Source organism: Pteropus medius, unplaced genomic scaffold, assembly GCF_902729225.1.
Source record: "Pteropus medius unplaced genomic scaffold, Ma_sr-lr_union100, whole genome shotgun sequence".
Lineage (NCBI taxonomy): Eukaryota > Metazoa > Chordata > Mammalia > Chiroptera > Pteropodidae > Pteropus > Pteropus medius.
The window spans coordinates 28,232,586-28,252,773 of NW_024344378.1; the positions used below are offsets into that span (position 1 = coordinate 28,232,586).

Here is a 20,188-nt window from a genome sequence, read left to right on the forward strand (position 1 = left end):
TTATCCCAATCATAGTTAATTTAATCACAGGGACGTGCTTATTGAGAGTAAACAATTAGACTTGCTTCATTGGAAAGCTGATTCTGGGAAGTGTTGGACCTGTAACATAAATATTTGGATACCATTGTCAGCCATGTTTTTCCATGTGGCCTGAAAATAATGCAAACAAAGGAAGCTTAGTCACAGAGAAGAATATCAAGTAGTTGAGCTGACAGAAATAGAGAATTTAAGATAAAAGATGGAAAGTTCTGATGGTATCTTTTGTCCACAGTTTCATCATCAAGAGTCACAGGGCAAAGACTATGTGCTATGTCTTAGGAGGTTTCCAGGTGAGTTCTGAATTGTATGAAACCAGATTACCAATGACTGGACCTGTGATGGGTGTTCCTAGTGCTGTAGAAACATAGCAACTGGCCAGGGTTGGGAACCAGATCTGCCTCCTACCCTGAAGGGGAACCTCAGTCCATCGTTGTCTGTCATGGAGGCTGGTGACTGGATTCCAGATGACTGTGCAGAAAAGGAAGAATTCAGGGAGGTAGCCTCATTTTCAGTTAGTCTCCTATACATGGAAGGAATCTACTATAATCTAAATATGTGATATAAAATAAAATTATTCCTAATTAAGTGACCAGGATACTGGTTGTTACTTTGGGTTTAGGCTTGAAAGAAATAAATGACCCACCTGGTTCAGGAAAGAAGGAAATAAACCAAATACCAAGAGAGTCTCTTAATATCTGATTCCTTGGGCAGAAGGTCAAAGCAAGGTGCCGTGGTTTGGCATAGAGAGCTTTCTATTTCTCCAGCATGGATACCCACATCCTGAGTCAAATTCTAACTCAATCTTAACTATACTTCATGGAACTTGAGTTTAAATAATTAGCAACTATCTGGCACATAGGAGCATCTAAATCAGAGGTTGTGGTTATTATTATTATTTATCATCACCATTGTTATTAATATTATCATTATAAGTCATCGAGTTAAAGTAATGTTTTCTTTTTAAAAAGCCACCTATATTTTGTCTTTTAAAATAAACAGAAGAGGAGCAGTTGCAAGAATATTTTCTTGTTACAAACACTTAATCAGACACACTGCTAGATCTAAAAATTTTCCACTCAATCCCTCCTGCCCAGATCATCTCCCATCTCAGCCCTCATCAATTCCATAAGCTTCCACCGAGACATTGTTACTAAATGCAAGGGGTTCATCTCTTGGTGAACGTAACCCAGTGAATCTCAACCAAGACAGTATATGAGCAAAGAAAGTTTATTACTTTCAGCAAATAAAGAGAGTACTGGGGATATCTCCCAAAGTGATGTTCCCGCAAATAGACAAAGGGAGTCACCATTACTGGGACTAATTATGCATATTCATCAAAAAGGGACAGGTTGTTATATGTAGGGGCTAGGTCATTCTAGCACAGGCACAGTAGGGAATCATGCTTTATCATACATCCCCCGGGTAGAAATGGATAAACTCTGCCTGGGGAGGAGAATTTAGTATTTTAATGAAGAAGGGTCAGTCTTTGTTTTTTTTTTAGGCATCCTTATGCGGTTTCAACAGGAACAAGGTGTGGTCAGTCATTCAGGGAATGTCCTTGTTCTACAAGACAGATCAGCAAAGACTGTTAAATTTCACAGTTCAGCAACTCTTTTAATCTCCTTCTGTTTACAACATCCTGAACTAGTCAGGAAGTTCTGCACAAGTAAGAGTTTCTGAATAAATAAGCCAGGTTTATACATGTAGTCTGACAAATGTTCAGGCTATAAGCAAGTGCTTAAATAAATGAACTAGAAAACCTCTCTTTTTTGGGAACAAGGTGTCTTTGGAATTCTTGGGGGGAAAAATTGGAAATGTAATTTTCCAGCGCATTAGATAGAATGCAGAGAGAGGCAGACAAATGTCTTATTATTGCTGTGAATTGGGCAGTGGTCTCAGTTCTACAGGGCTCTGACTTTGGCTGAGTAGGGATTCAGAATTTTGACCAGTGCTTCTTTGCGGGTAAACAGGCCCATGAGCGATACAGAGCATAATTAAGGAGAGAGAAAAAGGCAGCAAAATACGTGTGTGTGTGTGTGTGTGTGTGTGTGTGTGTGTGTGTGTGCGGCTTACTGGTGACAATGAAACTTTTAGAAAATGAAATTTCAGCACTGAGCTATGAGTCCATTCCCAGGAGTCTAACACCAGCTCCCTGAGTGACTGACCAGCAATAATAAGCCATTTCACCTCTGTGAGCCTCACTTTCTTCAGCTGATAAACAAGTGATTCAGAATAGGTTATCAGATCTCAACCCCTACTGCATACTAGAATCATCTAGGGAGGTTTTAAGAATAGTGCTAACTAGGTCCCATCCCAGACCAGTTGAAATCATCTCTAGGAATGGGCCCCCAACCTCAATAGTAAAAAGAAATCTTCGGGTGATTTGGATAAACACGTGGGCTAGAAACAGAGCCTTGATGATCCCTAATGTCTATCGTGTAACTGAAATTCTCTGAATGAATGATATGGGACTCGGTCTCAACATACTTCCTTTTGAGTAAGGCTCAGATTCAGTATCTTCATTACTCTGCCTTATTTCCCCACCTGCACAGTAGGCAATTAACTCCTCAGTCTCTTCCTGATCCACAGAAATGGGATGGAAAAAGAATAGAGAGTTTTCACCACCGTGTAAAAAGTATACGCTTAGCTTTTGAGATTATTCCTAAATACTTCCAATCACAGAAATCAGACACCAGAAGTCCTTTGTTATGAATGGTCTGATGATTTTCAAATCTCCTCCTGAGTTTTCAAGGATCCACTCAGCCCACCTTGACCCACAGTGCGGCTTACTATAACATATTCAAGTACTAACTGAATTTTCATCATTTCCTCTTCTACATTTCAGGGTTATTTTGAAGTAGTTATAGACTCGTAGGAAGTTGCAGGACGAGTCTTTCAGCTACCTAAGAGCAACATCTTATATAACTATTGTACAATATCAAAACAAGGAAAATGACATTGATATAGTGTATATATTTAAAGATAAAATATATCATGAGTTAATTTTATATATTTAAGTTTATAAGATTTTTATTTACCCTAGTTGATCTCACATCTGTGTATCTTTTCTCCCAAACTGAATATCTCTTTTCTAAGCGATACCAACGTTCATATGATCTATTCCACAACACACTGTCTCAGAATAACAAAATCAACAGAAGAGCCTCAAAATGATTGCTGAATAGTTTAAGATTTTTTCTGTTTGCTGTTCTTTTTGTCCATAAGATATATCTTTCTAGAGATATAGTCGATTTATAGTGTATTAAAAATCACTGGGAATACTTCATATCTATGTGGTTTTATACTCTATCCCATATATATTTCAGTTTATTTGCCTCGGTTTGATTTTATTTTTAGATATTGTTTTTGACCTTTACATCCTAACATTTTATTATGAACATGGTCAAACAGAGAAAAATTGAGAGAATTTTACAATGAACACTAATATACTCACCACCTAGATTCTACAGTAACATTTTTCTTATTTGCTTTATTACACATCTATTCATCCACAATTTTTCTATTTGTCCTTCAATTTATATTTTTGTTGCATAAGAAGGCAATCGGTATAACTAATTGATAAAACATTTCAGCATGCCTATCGTTATGACTTTAATTACACCTTGTTTACAAGGAAAAAACAATATTCCTGCTCTAGTTGTTTTCTACTGGATAAATCCAATAAATCTAGGCGTTGGAGTCAGGCTATTTTGCTATTATAAATATGTGGGTGAGGGAAGGTTTCACTGAGAAAGTGGCAATTCAGCAAAGATGTGAACAAGGTGAAGGAATGAGCACTGTGAATATGGGGCTAGGAAAGAGCATTAGGCAGGAGAAACAGCGAAATCAAAGGCCTGGAGGTGGAAGCATAGCTGACCTGTGCAGATGGTGTAGTTGGAGTGAGGAAAGCAGGGGAGTTATAAGACCTGAGGTCAGAGAGGTAACATGGAGGTGGTGGGCCTGTAGGCTATTGTAGCCACAATACAATGGTTGTATATTATAGACATAGTCACAATGTTTATCTTAAGTGGGAAGCCACATTTTAGAAAAGGTACTGAATGATTTATTTTGGGTAGGAAAATAAACCCAGAATTTCCTCCTTACCAAGGATATAGAAAAATTTAACAGAGCTCCAGTGTTTGAAAAAATTTCCAGAGACTTGATCATGTTTTTCCTTCCTTGTTCATACTTCTTTCCCTTCTTTTCTTTCAGCTGTATCTGGGCCAAGAGATAGTCTCTTATTAAGGTTTAATGGATAACAAGCAATCAATTGTAAAAATCAAAGCAACAAACAAACAAAAAAACCCTACTGGTTATTTACATATACTGTTTAGAAATTCACATTCAGGCAGACAAAAGCCATCTATAAAAATTTTAAAGAAGTAGACATTTTCAGGATTGAGAAAAACAAAGACCTGACTGTTGAGTGTTGAATGTGCTGAAATTACTAGATGGAATTCGAATATCAGTCTTCTTTTTTCGCAGACTGTTGTATTGGGTGCATTCATGGGCAAATCAGTAGCGTATATTGTCTTTTGAATTTGAATTTCTTTTTTTACCAACATGTAAACACACAGCAACTAGAGAAAAAAGGAAATAGAAAGTGAAACATGGCAACTGATCTAAAACCTGCTTGGGATACTGCAAGTTAAGTAATAACTTAATGACTCATCCAACAGATGGATGTAAGAGTTTCTCAACCATGGCACCATTGACATGTAGGCTGGATAATTCTTTGTTGTGGGAATTGTCCTGTCCTGAGTATAAGAGTATACTCAGCATCCTTGCATATACCCACTAGATGTCAGCAGCACTCTGTAATTGTGACAACCAAAACTGTCTTCAGATGCACCAAATGCAACTTCTTTTTGCCCCGAGGGTCAAAATCCTCCTCCTCCCTCTTACTCTCCACCAACCTCAGTTGAAAATCATGGTTACAAATAATGCTCTCATGTATATGCCTAATTTTTTTTTTTTAATTAGTCCTCACAGCATAGTCTGCTAGAGATAAGAGGTGGATTTCAGGAAGGAGAGCAAAAGTTGAATACAGATGTAGAGAAGTTGGGGGTGTCAAGAAAATGCTCAGTCAATGCCAGCTTTCAAGGTTTTTAAAGACAGGATAACAGTCTTGCTTGGGAGCAATATCGCCTATGGAAACACTTTGTAATCTGACACAGTGAGGCCTTCTAACACATCAGTTAGCACACAGGAGCAATAAGAAGTCAAGGATGACCCGGCTCCTTTTCTAAGATAGCCTCTTGAAGTGCTTTGCCAGTGAAATGGAGAAGTGCTGTTTGGAGAATAACATACCTTTCAAGATTTCGATTATTTTTGATAATGATCCCAGACATCTTCCTTTTATGGGTGATCTTCATCCCAATATCAAAGTGGTGTTTCTCTCCAAACACCACCTCTTTGAGTCAATGAATCAAGGAGTTATAGCAGCTTTTAAGGCCTCCTACTGCTCAGGCTATTGCTGCAGGTGAAGAAGACACTGATACAATTCTGAGAGAATTACATGTGTGGATACATCAAGAGCTTTGCTTGGGCTTGGGATAATATCACCAAGGAGTATATGAATGACATCTAGAAGAAGATACTTAAGATGTTTGTCCATGACTTCAAAGGATTTGCTAAGGATGAGGAACTTGCAGAAAATCATCAAGGCTGTGGCTGAGATGGCAAACAACTTTTACCTGGACGTGAATAAGGAGGACGTTGAGGTGCTCATAGAGATGGTTCCTGAGCAATCAACTAATGAGAAGGTGTTGGAACTGGAGAGGAACATGTAGCAAAGGATGAGGCAAGAGGAAGGAAACTGCAGAAGAAGAAAAAGAACCCCCAAGAAAATTCACAGTGAAAGGGTTTTTTTTAATTTATTTATTTTCATTGGTTTCAAGTATACAGTACATTGGTTAGACATCTATATAGTTCATAAAACAATCCCCCCAATTGCTCCCTCCCTCCCCTGACCTTCCACCTAGCCAACGTATTAATGCTAACTGCTTTCCCTATGCTGTGCTCCCCATCCCCATGACCATCCATCAGCTACTAATTTGTACTTCTTTAACCCTTCACCCCATTCTCCCAGCTCCCCTCCCCTCTGTTCATCACTAAATTGTAAATTATCCACTATATTGGTGAGTCCGTTTTTGATTAGTTCTTTTTATGCCTTGGATTCCACAAATAAGTGAAATCATCTAGTGTTTATCTTTCTCTGTCTGAATTAAATACCTTCTAGGTCCATCAAGGCAATATCGTTTTTCATCTCCTTCCTTTTCATCTCCTTCCTTATGTAGGGGTCTTGTTTTCTTATTCTTTCAGCCACTCTATTTTTTGGTTGGAGCACTTAATTCTTTTCCATTTAAGGTACTTATTGATAGGAATGAAGTTGTTACCATTCTTTATTCCTGTTTTTGGTACATGTTTTTTCTTCTTAAAGAAGTCCCTCCAAAATTTCCTGTAACTGGCTTGGTGGTGATAAATTCCTTTAGCTAATTTTTGTCTGGGAAGCTCTTTATCTGTCCTTCAACTCTAAATGATAGCTTTGCTGGATAAATTATTCTTGATCGTACAGCCTGGATATTCATCCCGTTGAATATTTTTTGCCAAGCACTTCTGTCCTGCATAGTTTCTTTTTGAGAAATCAGCTACCAGTCTTATGGGTGTTCCCTTATAAGTAACTGTTTTTCTCTTTTCTCTTTTAATATTCTTTCTTTGTATTTAACCTTTGGCATTTTAATTACGATCTGTCTTGGTGTGAGCCTCTTTGGATCTCTAATTTTTGGAATTCTCTGAGCTTCCTGGGTTTGTATGTCCATTTCCTTCACCAGGTTAGGAAAGTTTTCCGTCATTATTTCTTCAAACAGCTGTTCAACATCTTGATTTTATTCAGGTACGTTGATCAGACAGATATCTGGACCCTTAATATTGCCCTATAGTCTCTTTAAATTATTTTTAATGTCTTGGCATCATAATCTCTTGCTGTTCTGATTGCATGTGCTGGGCTTTCTCATCCTCTAAATAAGGCATTTGATTCTCTTCTTTATCCACTTTGTTAATTCCATTTAATATACTTTTCATCTCAGATAATGTGTTCTTCATTTCAGACTGGTTCCTTTTTATAATTTCCATTTCTATTTTTATGTTTTTTATCTCTTCGTTGAAATTCTCACAGAATTTATCTACCATCTATCATGATGGGTTTCATGAATGCTTAAGATGGAATGGAGAATCTGGTACCATCCTGCCTTCTATGCCTGTATGAACTTACTCAACCAATTCCAGAGAGATTGAAAAATGGGTGAAACCACCTCACAATGACAGATTTTTTGCACAGAAACAAAAGTAGGCGGATGAATGAACATTGCATGAGGTCAGATGTACATATGCAAGGAGGTAATAGGTTCAGTTTTTGTAATTCAGTGACCCCGATATGAGGTAACCCTGTAGCCTAGTGGGTGCAGGTACTCAAAATCTCAACAATTATAGTAATCTCTTAGCTACCCATGGAAAAGAGAGAATAATAATGGGTCAGTGGGACCAGAAGTTTTCTTTTCAGTATTTCATCCTCTTATCAAGTAGAACTGAAGTCCTAGTCTCCCTCCAAGTTACATAAGAGAAAAAAAAGAAATGTCTCTAATACTTAAAAAAGCCATCCACATCTTATTTAGGTATATCTGCCTCTGTGTCTTCAACTAATTATCTTATGTTCTGTATTTGACATTTCTTCTACCTGTTATGCCCAAGGAAAGATCCCAGTGGGGATCCTTATGAATTTTTTTTATCCCAATGGTATAATTTTTACGTTAATCTTACTGTTCTGACTCACAATATCTAACCATAATCTAATCACAGAAAAGAGACAATAAATCATTCCCTTTCAAACAAAGAGATAGAGAAAATTCACAAATCCAGATGAGCAAAGGATTCTCAGGCTTACTACTGCCTCTGTAAATACAGCCGGCAGCTCAATATAGCCTTTCTGTTTCCCCCTAAGTCTTCACCTCAAAAACTCCCCACACTCCCAAGTCATCTTCCCCAGGACTCAGAGGTGGTGTCCTAACCTGAATCTGTTCTTGCTTCAAGGCATGACTACATGGTCGACCACTTAAGTGAGGAGATTCAGCGACTTTTTCACCACTTAACTGTGGCCAAGAAATATTATCCAACGAAGCTTGTGTGTGTTGTATTGGAAGGGGCGAGATCAGGAGAGAGTAAAATCGATTTTGTTTCTAAGAATGTTCACTGAAAACAGTTATAGGCACTTAACTGTAGCCAAGAAATATTATCCAACGAAGCTTGCTTGTGTGTGTTGTGTTGTGTTGGAAGGGGCAAGATCAGGAGAGAGTAAAATCGATTTTGTTTCTAAGAATGCTAACTGAAAATAGTCACCACACTCACAGGAAATAGAATTAGAAAGAGTCTTTAACACAAATGCTCCATTTCTGCCCACTGCAGTCCATGGCATGCCGAAGACAGACATTGCCACAAGAAGATCACTCACACAGGGTAACATGGCTTGAGGAAGGTGCTAGAATATTTGGGGATAAGCTATTTCAGGTTTTCTTTTTTTAAATTAATTTATTTTAAATTATTATGGACATACAGTATATTGGTTTCAAGTGTACGACATAGTGATTCAACATTTTTATAGCTTACAAAATGGTTGCCACAAGTTTAGTAACCATTTTTCACATAGTTATTACAGTGTTAGTGACTCTATTCCCTATGATGTACATTATATCCCTATAACTTAAACATGTACCTCAATATCTGCACCTCTGCCCAGCCAGAGCATTTGTGAGAAGTTGAAAGAAGCCCTCCTTCTTCTGGGTGATCTAATCAGGCTAGGGTGCCATGGATCAATGGGTAAAAATTATACGGGATTTCAACCTTCACTGAGACTGCAGAACTTCAACTGCAAAGCTTGAACAACCTAATGAGGCTGCCCTGCCAACCTGCCAGAAGAGAATTATTGTTCTTTCTTATCGGCAGTTGTTCATCAACATGTGATATGTTCTTGGCTTAGGCCCTGGGAAGACTGGTGAGTAGAATGCCATCACAGAGGTATCCTTGCTCTCTAAAATAGGAATGCTGAGAACCTAAAATCTTCCTGTCATCTTGTGGGCACAGAGTGTACTGTTAGTAGTACTATAAATATTATAAAATTACAAGGATGTGCACGTGGGTGGTGACCTAACCCCCCATGTATGTGACAGATACACATTAGCTGTCAGGCATTTTTCTGGTTCTGTTTCCCTTAAGCTATTTTGATCAATGAGGGTGAGTAAAAGGAGTAGCTCAATCTGCCTCTCTGTCCCTGTGCCACAGGGCCCAGGGGTATTGTAATATGAGTTTTAGTCGGTCTAGGATTGTCCAGAGCCCCCCTTAGGCTGCCTTAGGTCAGGAAGTTCTACAAGCATAACTATAGGCCACTGAAAAATCTCATGGGGAGCCTCGCTCCTAGGGTGAGAGGGAGGGTTTGCTTTCTATCAGCCTGACAGATGCAGACATCGCTCACATCATTTTATGACCAGCAGTCTTGTAATATTAAAGATACTTGGAGACTCTTCTGGTAAACTCCACTGCAATCCTTCATTTGCAGTCTCTTCATGGGACGGGTATAGATGTGTATTGAAAAAGGAACCCTGAAGGAGGGGTCCCTTTTACTGTAAGCTCTTCCTCTCCCACAGACTGCCACAGCAGCTGGGATGACTCTAGTAGGTGAGGGCACTTTGCAACATAGAATATGCTTCGTACTTTGCCAGGTCTAACCAACCCAGGAAGGAAAGGAGCATACACTCTTTGGAACAAACATAGCACAACCCTGACGAGATTTCTTATTTCCTAATATCTAGTAGAGTGGCTGAGTGGCTTCTCAAATGTGAGCATGCAAATTTGCTTCTAGGTCACCTAGAAGACTTGTAACTAACAGATTGATGTCCCCACGCCCCACCCTCGAGTCAGCGAGTCTGGGATGGGGCCTGAGAATCAGCATTTCTGACAAGTCCCCAGGTGATGCAGATGCTTCTGGTCACGGAACCACACTTTGAGAATAGTGGATTTAGTGAAAAGCGAATTTCATAGTAATCGCAAGAACAGAAAAATAGCCATCTTTAAAGATAACTTCTCCTTCCCACCTGGATTTAATCAATGTTGCCCGAAAGGATCTAGACGCTGGCTGGGCCCCATGCCTGTCTCCCTCCAGGCCCAGGCTTCTGTTCTCTGATGAACAGTCTGTCAGTGTCCCCTGGGAAACTGTCACTGCATTACAGAGTGCTATACAAATGACTAATTCTTTGACTTAAGGTTACTTTCTCATTGATTCTGTTCAGAACACTGCTGCTCTGACTGAGCATGCTCTATAATAGGACAGTTAGGAAGTGTGCTTCTGTGCACGTATTCTATCTTGCCCCTCTGGATTTATTTTCCTGAAATCTTCCTCATGCTGTACACTCATAGAAATTGACCATATGGATTTTGTTAATGGGACCTCTTTGATTTTTGATTTCCTTTTGGGTTTGGTCCACTGGGAGGCAACAGCCAGAAGTTAGAGCGCAGAAGGAGGTGAAGGTCATGGTTTTAATTTCTTAGCTCCTACTGAGCCAGGCTTTGGGTTGTCAGCGATTGAGTTTTTCACCAAAGGCTTCTTAAGAAGCTCTCACCCTATTGTTACAGCTGAGGGTCTCATCACATCTGGTAACTGCTCTCTCCTCTTACCCCTGCAGGCCTGGGGGTCTTGGGTCCAGCACCATATTCTCCTGATTTTTCTCAACTCTGCCTAACTATCCTAAACAGCCCTCTTATTAAACTCTCCCCAGTTACCAGGCTATGGGTGCCTGTTAGAGCTGGAGGCATAAGCAAGTCAGTTTTCTTGGGTGGAAGCCTGTATAAGAACTGGCCCTTAAGGAGAGTTTTGAAATTTCAAAAGGCACAGAAACAAAATCAACAAAGCAGAGAAAGTCTTTACTTCATGGTGCCACAAGACGGCAGATGCTGGGTTCAGGAGGGGAGGCCTCTCTGAGATATGGTCCACATAGCTCTAGATCTTCTCATATAAGCGTTCTGCATGCCCTGGAAGCCCAATAAAATTGGCAGGGCTCTATTTTGGTGAAAATGAAACTTAAGAGAGAGAGGGCTGTATCTGTTTTGATTACCAGCACATGCTCAGTTTTGGCAGTTGAGGGATGTTTGTGAGTAGTTTTGAAGTAGTTTTGATATGCAAATTCCCTACAGGGGTCAATGTGGCCAGGAGATAGAGGATACCTGGACCTTATGATGACTTCAGTGTTAGGGAAAGATCAATGGGAGACAGAGATGTGGATTTTTGTGCAACACAACAAATTCTCGTTTAATCTGTAATTCAAAAATGGCCTCAGCGATGTGAATCCAGGGACATCTGCAATGGAAGCTCCTTGGACCGGCATCAGTGGCTTATGCCTAAAGGAATACTCAAGAGAGCTATTGTCAGTTTACGGGCATTGAGAGGTGCCCTATGTCATGACTCTGACTGTGCAGCTGCTGAGGTGGGGTGCTCTGCTGGGAGCTTCAGTTAGGGCAATCTAGATAGTCCCGCCTTAGGGCCCACACAGAGAGCCTGGCAGCAGGCGTCCAGCTTTTCCCAAAGAGGGACTGACTTTGCAGGCTACGTGTAAAGCGTGGTGCAGTGACACCACACTCACCCAGCATGTGCATTTGGTCAAACACATTGAAAGGTCCAGAAATTCCCTCGAGTTGCAATAGTTCCTTTGGTCATGGAAACTGGAGAAGGAAATTTATTATCACTGAACAGGGTTCCTACCTGATCCAGACTTTGAGTACAGACATCAAGATTCCAGGACAAGTTCTGTATTTAACAGATAAGCTGGGTGATCTTGGTAAGACCCTTAGCTTCCATGAGCCTCAGATCCTAAAGGGTTAAATAAGAAGGTTTGCCTGGATTTTTCATTCTCAATACAATAATTCTGTTTATATTTTCATGTCAAACTTTAATTCACATGAAATCATCTACATACATTTTAGACTTTCCACTTTTGAACTAGGTATAAGACCTCACATAGCCTGCTCCCTTAATGCATATGGGTATTGTGAGGTCACTCTTTTTAGATTCCTCTGAAATACTTGAGGCTTAAGGAGGACTTGTCCACCAAAAGCAGCTAAGAGGAACAAAGATATTTTGCAGTTGCAACTGAAATTTACAATCCTAAATTAGATAGATTGAAAAGGACATGGCTCAGCACAGATGTTATTTTCACAACGCTGATAATTCCACAGACGTTTAAGTTTTCGTTGGTAAGAATGATTGGACAGATGGTAGGAAATCTCCATAAGTAGTACCCCTAAGCTTTTAAGGTAGTATTCAAGAGCTCTTTATCGGTTCAAATGTTCAGCCAGCCAATAGTGAACATCTGCGGTATTCCTAACACCACACTCGCATCTGGAGGTAAAATGATGGAGGAGACGTTCCCTTCTCTCAAGCGGCTTGCTATCTAGTGGGAAACAGACACATAACTACATATTTGATTTTGTTCTGAGGTTCATAGGAGACTTCTTGGGTCATGTTAATGATCCCAACCTGAAGATAAATAAAGAGTTATCATGCTGATGTGAAGGCAGTTCTATGACTCTCCATTCATGAAGTCATGGGATTTTCAAGATTCCTTTTCTGTAAGCAGGCCATAAGCTCAGGCTCTGTCAAGATCCTGAAGTGGCAATGGAATAAAGTGTAGCAGTGCTTGGTCTTTCATTGACACCTTAGCCTCCAGCTCAGCTGGGCTCTCTGTATTGGGGTCTAGGGTATCTCCTTCTGCAGGGGAGGTGGGGAGGTTTGGCCAATCCCTATAGGGGCTGGTCATTGCTTTAGAGCAATAATTCCCAACGAGGGTGATTTTTGCCCCCCAGGGGGCATTTGGCAATATCTGGAGGCATTTTTGATTATCACAACAGGAGTTGGAGGTGCTACTGATATCTAGTGGGTAGAGGTCAGGGCTGCTGCTAAACATCCTAGAATGCACAGAACAGCCCCTCACGACAAGGAATTATCTGGCCCAAAGTGGCAACAGTGGCAAGACTGAGAAACACTACATTTGTTTTGAAAGAACTTTTTGCAATGATGGAAATATTCTAAATCCCTGCTGTTTAATGTGGTAGCCACCTGCCACTGGTTACTACTGATTACTTGAAATGGAGCTAACTAGTGCGCCTGAGGAACTCAATTTTAGCTTTTATTTTAATTAATTTAAATAGCTACACAGTGGCTATGGGATTGGACAGCACAACTTTAGATAAAGGCCTGTACTGTGAGATGCTTGGCTTGCCCCACCCACCTTGATGGAAGCTGCAGATAACTTGGGAGATAGTGATTTCTTGAGCGTGCAGCTTTCACATTCTACGTAGTTCAATAAGAAACTACTCATATCATCTGGTAACAGTGATCTTTGGCTGTATATGGGGAATATATGTATGTATCCCTCTTCATAGGAGACTAGTAATGCCATTCTCTCTGCCATTCCATATATATACATCACAATAAATATCTCCTTAAAATAAAAGCTAAAAGATTTGAGCGTTTGTGTTTAAGAAAAACTTCATATTCAAGGTAGAACTTGCTTGAAAGTTTGTGTTTAAGAAAAACTTCATATTCAAGGTAGAACTTGCTTGAAAGTACAGCAGTAGAGAGTGCGGGCAGCTTGCTTTACTTAGTAAACTCTTGGCAAAACCTCATTTACAAGCTTTATCTGTTGTCCACAGTATTCTATACAGCTCCTTCTTTAATCTCCCTCCTTCAGCTTTTTCATTAACTTTTTGAAGTTCCTTGACAAAGATAACTTTAGCATACCAGTTTTCAGGACTCAGCTCTCTGGCCCAGCTCCTAGGGTGGGAAGGAGGCACTTCTTGGGTGTATCAGGCAGATAGTTCTTGGGACTGCCAACAACCTGGGTTGTTGTGCTTCTCTTGAAGAACTTTTCGAAACACATCTTAACCTTTTCATTTTACTTCCCTCCACATTATTATTCTGCCAGTTCTTTCTTATAAACAATCTCTAGATACTGAATTCTTTGACTTGAGAACATTGCAAAACTGTTTACCTTGGCTATGCGAATGTGTGCTTCTGAAAGGGTAGGGGGGGAGCAAAACTGAACACCTATTCAAGATAAGAACTCTCAGAAAACTAGGAACGAAGGGGGAACTTCCTCAACTTAATAAAGAATGCCTGAGAAAAACCTATAGCTGTCATCATATTTAGTCACAACTATACTTAATAATGATGTTGCAGGAAGCGACACCCAACGGAGGAAATTGGATGCTCAGACAACTTTGTTAGAGGAAGGAGAAGTTATTAGGCCGGCTGAGCGCGTGGGGTTAACAACTCCATGCACGAGCTCGCTTTGGTTAGATTTATTACAGTTTATATACCTCTGCAGTGTTCGTGCAAGGGGCACGTGATTCCTTTGTCTGAGGTTTCATGTGTGCCTCATGACTCAGGATGGGGAGGGGGAGCTTTGGGTGGGGGCTGTAAGTGGGGAAGAATTTCCAGGCCACTGGTCTTACAGGTCATTTGTCTCGTAGAACCTGCAACCTTGGCGTTATCAGCACTGTAATAGGATTCTGGAACAGAGAGATGGAACACCAAGGCTATAAGCAGGAAGCAGCACTTATTAATGCCAGCACCTGCTCAGCGGATTCCTATCCAAAGGCTGAGCCCCAAATGTAACATAACAGGCAGTTTTATACAGTCTTGTTATTCCTCCACAGCTACAGAGATAAGGAAGGACATTGGTTGGTTGGCAAACCATGAATCAACAGATGTGAGCTGGAGTGTCCTTGAGGTGGGAGAGGTAGCTATGGGAAAACGTTAGCTAGAGAGTCCTGGAAATGGGGAGAGAGGGCAGTCAGGAATGGACTTTAACTGGCCGAGTGGGTCATTTCTGCAAGCCCTTTCCTTTGCATATTTCAGATGCCTCCTCTCTTCTCTTAATGAAAAGCCAGATGCTTTTCCCTGAGCACAGAGCTCAGGGAAAGTTCAACATTGTCAACATTCTTCCAAATTGCCAGGTTGTTTGGTGCTGCCACTACAGCATCTCACTTCGATGACCTCTGACCGATCTGGGCTTCAAGTATTCATGGAGACAGAAGTTACCACACTAGGCCATGAAGCCTTGGAAAAGATTATCAACATCATGATGTGAGCACATCTATTCTGTCAGGTTTGAACACCAGCCAAAAAGGATTAGATCTGCAAAAGATTTATCAACACTGCACGATGATGTATAAGCCTGTCACCTGGCTGCCTCTGGGAGCCACATTTTTCTTTGTGAACTCCTATGCCTATGTATATAATTAAAACTATTTTTTCTTTTGTTAATCTGTCTCTTATCAGTTTGATTCATGGGCCCAGCCATTGAATCTAGGAGGATAGAGGAAGATTTTTCCTCCTCTACGTGATCTAAGCCCATGTTCTTTCTACTCCTATGAATTACAAATCTCTGAGTTTTCTAGTGTCTCTAGTGATGCACATGTTAATAAATTGCTTGTTTTTCTCTTGCTAATCTTTCTTTGTCAATCTAATCTGCAGGACCCCAGCCCAAGAACCTGTGATGGTAGAGGAAAATGATTTGTCTTTCTCCCTTATGCTATAAATAATCTTACCAATATTATTACTACATGCTGAGTCTGTTAGTTCTTTTAACCAATGAGCAAACCTAAGAGTGGTCTTGGGTCCCCTCACCCTCATGTTTGAAGGACCTCGACTCATGAAATATGTTGCAAGCACTGTTTGGGAAAGGAAGGATGAAGGGACGGGGGATGACAAAACTGGTGCTGTTGGCTGGAGTCATTCGTGGTATGCGACAGCAACCGAGCTACTGTCTGTAGGTAAGAGGTTTACCTGTGCAGTTTGAAACTGAGAGATCCAACCCCATGAGAGTAGGCTTGGGGATTCTCTCTCTGACTGCTTTTGGCCCAGCTGGCTAGAGTAGGGGTAGAAACCTTGCAGCCAGGAAACAGCCTTTGGTTTTTATTCTTTTCCCCCCGGGGGAGGAGAAAGAGCTGAAACATTCCTAAAGGTGAGCTTTGGATGGACCAAAAATAGTAAAAGTTTGTATTGCTCTTTCTTCCCAGTAGGAAGAAAAAAAGTTAATCAGTTCCCAGAGGAAAAGGAAAAAAAACAAACTTGTTCTAGTCATTTCTTCAGCCTGGTTGCTGCCAAGGCTGGAATAGCCTTTCCCTCCCCCAACCCTTGCATTTTAACTCAGAACTTCCCAGGCTGCTAATGTTAACCCTGTAAGTAATGAATTTACCGAGAAGAGTTTCAGTAAATTTGCGATGAGGGAAAAGAGGCTTTGTGTTTGTGGCTATTACATTGGGATCTATGATGAAGACTAACATAAATCATTACATGCTTATAATTTCATAAATTCTAGTGGGATCATCTCAATCAGGAAAAGCTTCCAAATAAAAGAAAAAAGTGTTAGTGGGACACAACTTTCTTGCCTTTTTGCAGCTTGTGCAGGGGGTGGAATTCAAAATTTTTGAGTATTGGAAACAGAACAGGTCTCCATCACTCACGATGTTTGCTATGATGTTCACCTTTTGGAGCCTCTGGAAAAAGGGAGATAGAATAAAAAGAGAGGCAATCTCCAGATGGAGACACACTTTTGCAGTTTGAAGAAGCTTAATGAGCCCTTGTGAAGTCAGATAGATGTTTGATGCTCAGAGGCTGATGATAGTTCAGGCCAATGTGCCTATTTTTAAGTGGGTCAATTAGAATTCTACAACTGACAAGACAAAAAGGCCTTGGAAAGCCTTGCTTGTCCCAACGACTGGCTGGCCCTGCCGTGTCTAGACTTTGCTGTTACTGAAAGAAAAGCAACGGACTCTTTTGAAATCTAGAATGCACAGATCCTAACTGCCTGGACCTGACTTCAAGCTGAAGTCTCCGACTGTCTGCTGCTGTGTTGTTTCAGCCTTAGCTTGTGCTTTGCTGAACTGAATGAGGGTGTAGACTGTGTGAACAGAATCTAGACTCTGGGGCCTTTGCACATGCAGGACACCTTGTGTAAGGCTGTACAGTATGAAAACATAATGAGTGCCCGATGTGACTCTGGGTCACAAACAAAGGCCCACAGGAAAGGGCATTTTTCTTACTGACCATCTGAAATATAGCAGGAGATAAGCTCTATATTTTTTATTGTAGAGGAGAGAAGAAAAATCTTTTCCTCTATCCATCTTAAGTTCTTTGACTGGAGCCCTGCCCATTAGATTTACAAAAAAGATTAACAAGAGAAAAACAAACAGAAGTTTCTTAACATGTGCTTTATGCATATTTATGCAGGTACCCACTGATGAGTCACTCAAAGGGATGGTTAGAACTTGGGCTTATATAGCATCCTAACAGAAGGATGATACATTTGTAGAAAAATGAGGAGACAAAGGGAAGAGACTTTGAGCTTCTAGGGGATGCAGATTGCGGGAAGGTAAGTACATGGGAAAAACTAATGGAAGATAAGAGTTAGGTGGTAAGGTTTTTTGTGTGTACTCTCTTTCCAGTGCCATCTCCTCTCTGGTTCTTATCTCTTTCCTGGTACAGGAATGCGGGTGTGGGAGGGGCGCGTATCTGCATGGAGAATTTATATTCTGCTTTTAGGCAGTTGAAGGAGGGCAGATAGCTCATCCTATGTCTGCTTTTTATCAAATGCTTTTAGCTCAAAATAGGCCTTATGCCAAAGTGACATATTTTTAGGATGGCATACTCTGAACTCTTTCATGGTAGAGAATATAGTTTCATTTCTGACTAGTGATTCCTGTTGAAAGCTGCAAGTCGGGGTAGGACACATCACAGGGAGTGCGACCCCCTCCTCCCACCCCTGACAGATGGAACATTTGACCCTGCTCCTGGCTCTCTCACTGCCTTGGACTTGCTGTTTTCAACTTTAGGAACAGTTGCAGTCTGCGAAAATGGATTGATATCCTGACTCCATGTTCCTCACCTTTGTCCTAATATGCCCACCTTAGTAAGGTACATAGTCTGATTATTAAATACAGTGACACCAGAAAATGGCCAATTTTTCTGGGCTCACTATATAAATAATCAGGATGGATGAGTAGGAAGTGATGTAAACCCATTTAAATTTTTTTTAAAGATTCGGGACTTTGTTTTGGCCCATCCCTGAAAACAGTGTCTCTTTCCAGATGAGTTGTATAAAGTGAAAACACTTTCGTCCCTCTTGCACATATATAGCCTTTCTATTGGAAAGGCTGGATGAGAGAGTAGGGGATAATTGGAAATAATGAAAAGTTATGATTCCTGAATGGAACACTTAGATTTGTAACAATGAAGAAAAGTAAAAACTCAACACCTAGGGAGCTTCAGAGGAGGGGAGGAGCATTAACCATCTTTGTTCTTCAGAATTGTTCTTGGAAGCTTTCCTTCCTTTCTCCCCAGGCCACCTTTCCAAATCTCTGCTAGTGCTTTGAATTCAGACTGCTGAGCCTGTGAGCACAAGGCACAGCAACAACAGGGAGCCTGAGGGGTGGGGGGGGGGGGGTCAGGTGGGGGAGCAGTAATGGGAGGTGGCAAGGGTGGGAGACAGCTCCTGAACTTTTGCCCAGAAAACCTCAGATGTCATCTTTACTCATGAGGCAGATGAACTGGTATCAGGGATGAGCAAATGTTTGGAACTGCCAGGCAGTGTCTCTGAAACCAAGGACTCAACTGAATTTTTGAACTGGGCTAGAACACCTAGATGGGAGGTCCCGCAGTGGAAGGCCACATGGAAGAGCCTCTTAACCTGTACTTCCTACGGTATATCCTTCTTGGGCTACTTGAATAATTGTAAACTCTGTTCCCAGGGTGTACTGTGTGTGTCTTCAGAGACTGTACTTCTGTGTGTGCCTGATGACCATGACAGTGCCTCAGCCCAGGAAGGCAGCCAGGTCAGCTTCAACTTACTGGCTAGAGCTGTGCTGAGCCACCAGGTAAAAAGAATAATACAAAAACTGAAAGCAGAAGTGACCTGGACTTCCAAAATAGGCCTTTATAATTAGTAGGATGGCTAAATTCAAGGTCCCTAAAGGGTATAACTGAGGTTAATACTGCAAAATCTCACCCTACTGTGTAAGATCCTACTGATAATACTTTGGCTGTAAAGACACCTTGGCTAAGGACCATGGGGATGGACTGTGCAGAAGAGTGTTAGTACAAATTAGTAGTTAGAAAACAGTCATGGGAATTTAGAATACAGCATAAGGAACATAGTCAATATTATTGTAACAGCTGTATATAGTGCCAGATGGGTGCTAGAGTAATCGGGGGGATCACTTCATAAATTATATAAATGTCTAACCATTGTACTGTATACCTGAAACTAATACAATTTTAAAAATGTGAAAAAAAAAAAGAAGAATAGAATTGCTTTGAAATAGGGAAAAAAAAGTGTTAGGTTGGAGACTATGATGCTTAAAAAGGCCTGCTTGCTAGGTTGACCCTTAGTTGACATCTGAGAACTTGGATTTTCGGAGTGTTCCTACCATTCTCTAACAGATAAGCATGGCTTATTGTGCCTAAAGTGCTTGAGCAAATGATGTGGTTAATGCCAACACCTGCTTTCCTTCTGGGAATCTGGAACTTTGGTATGTGCTAAGCAGAGGGTCCCTATGTGACTAATTCCCAAGAAACCATTAGGCATAGAGTATCTAAATAGCTTTACAAGGTTTGTGACAATTTGATGCTGGAGGAATTAAGCAGATCCTGTATGATCCTACTGGGAGAGAAATCGAGTAAACTTGTGCCTCATTTTCTTTATTCTTGGACCATGTGTCTTACCTGTGCTGATTTTGCTGTGTATCTTTTTGTTGTCATAAATCTTAGCTATGAGTATGACTCCATGTGGAGGCCTATGAGTCCTTCTAGTGAAAATCACCAGACCCAGGGGTTGTCTTGGGGACTCCTGATGCCAAATTCCTGGAATTGTCATTGAAAAAACAGTGCAGCCCTATTAGGAAATAACTCCATCTAGTGGAGCAAAGGAGAGGAAAGACAGGCCGTGACTGTGGATCTCTCTTCAACCTACACAATTTCCTGTGAGGATTCCCCTTTGTAAGGCTCTTCTTCCACAAATGGCTGCCCTCAAAGTCCCAAACCATGAGA

At 40.8% G+C, this 20,188-nt stretch overlaps 1 pseudogene; it reads left to right on the forward strand.

The window, feature by feature from the left end:
- Positions 1 to 17,120: 17,120 nt before the first annotated feature.
- The window catches only part of LOC120609342 (60S ribosomal protein L7-like 1), a 59,322-nt pseudogene continuing 56,254 nt past the window's right edge, over positions 17,121 to 20,188 (forward strand).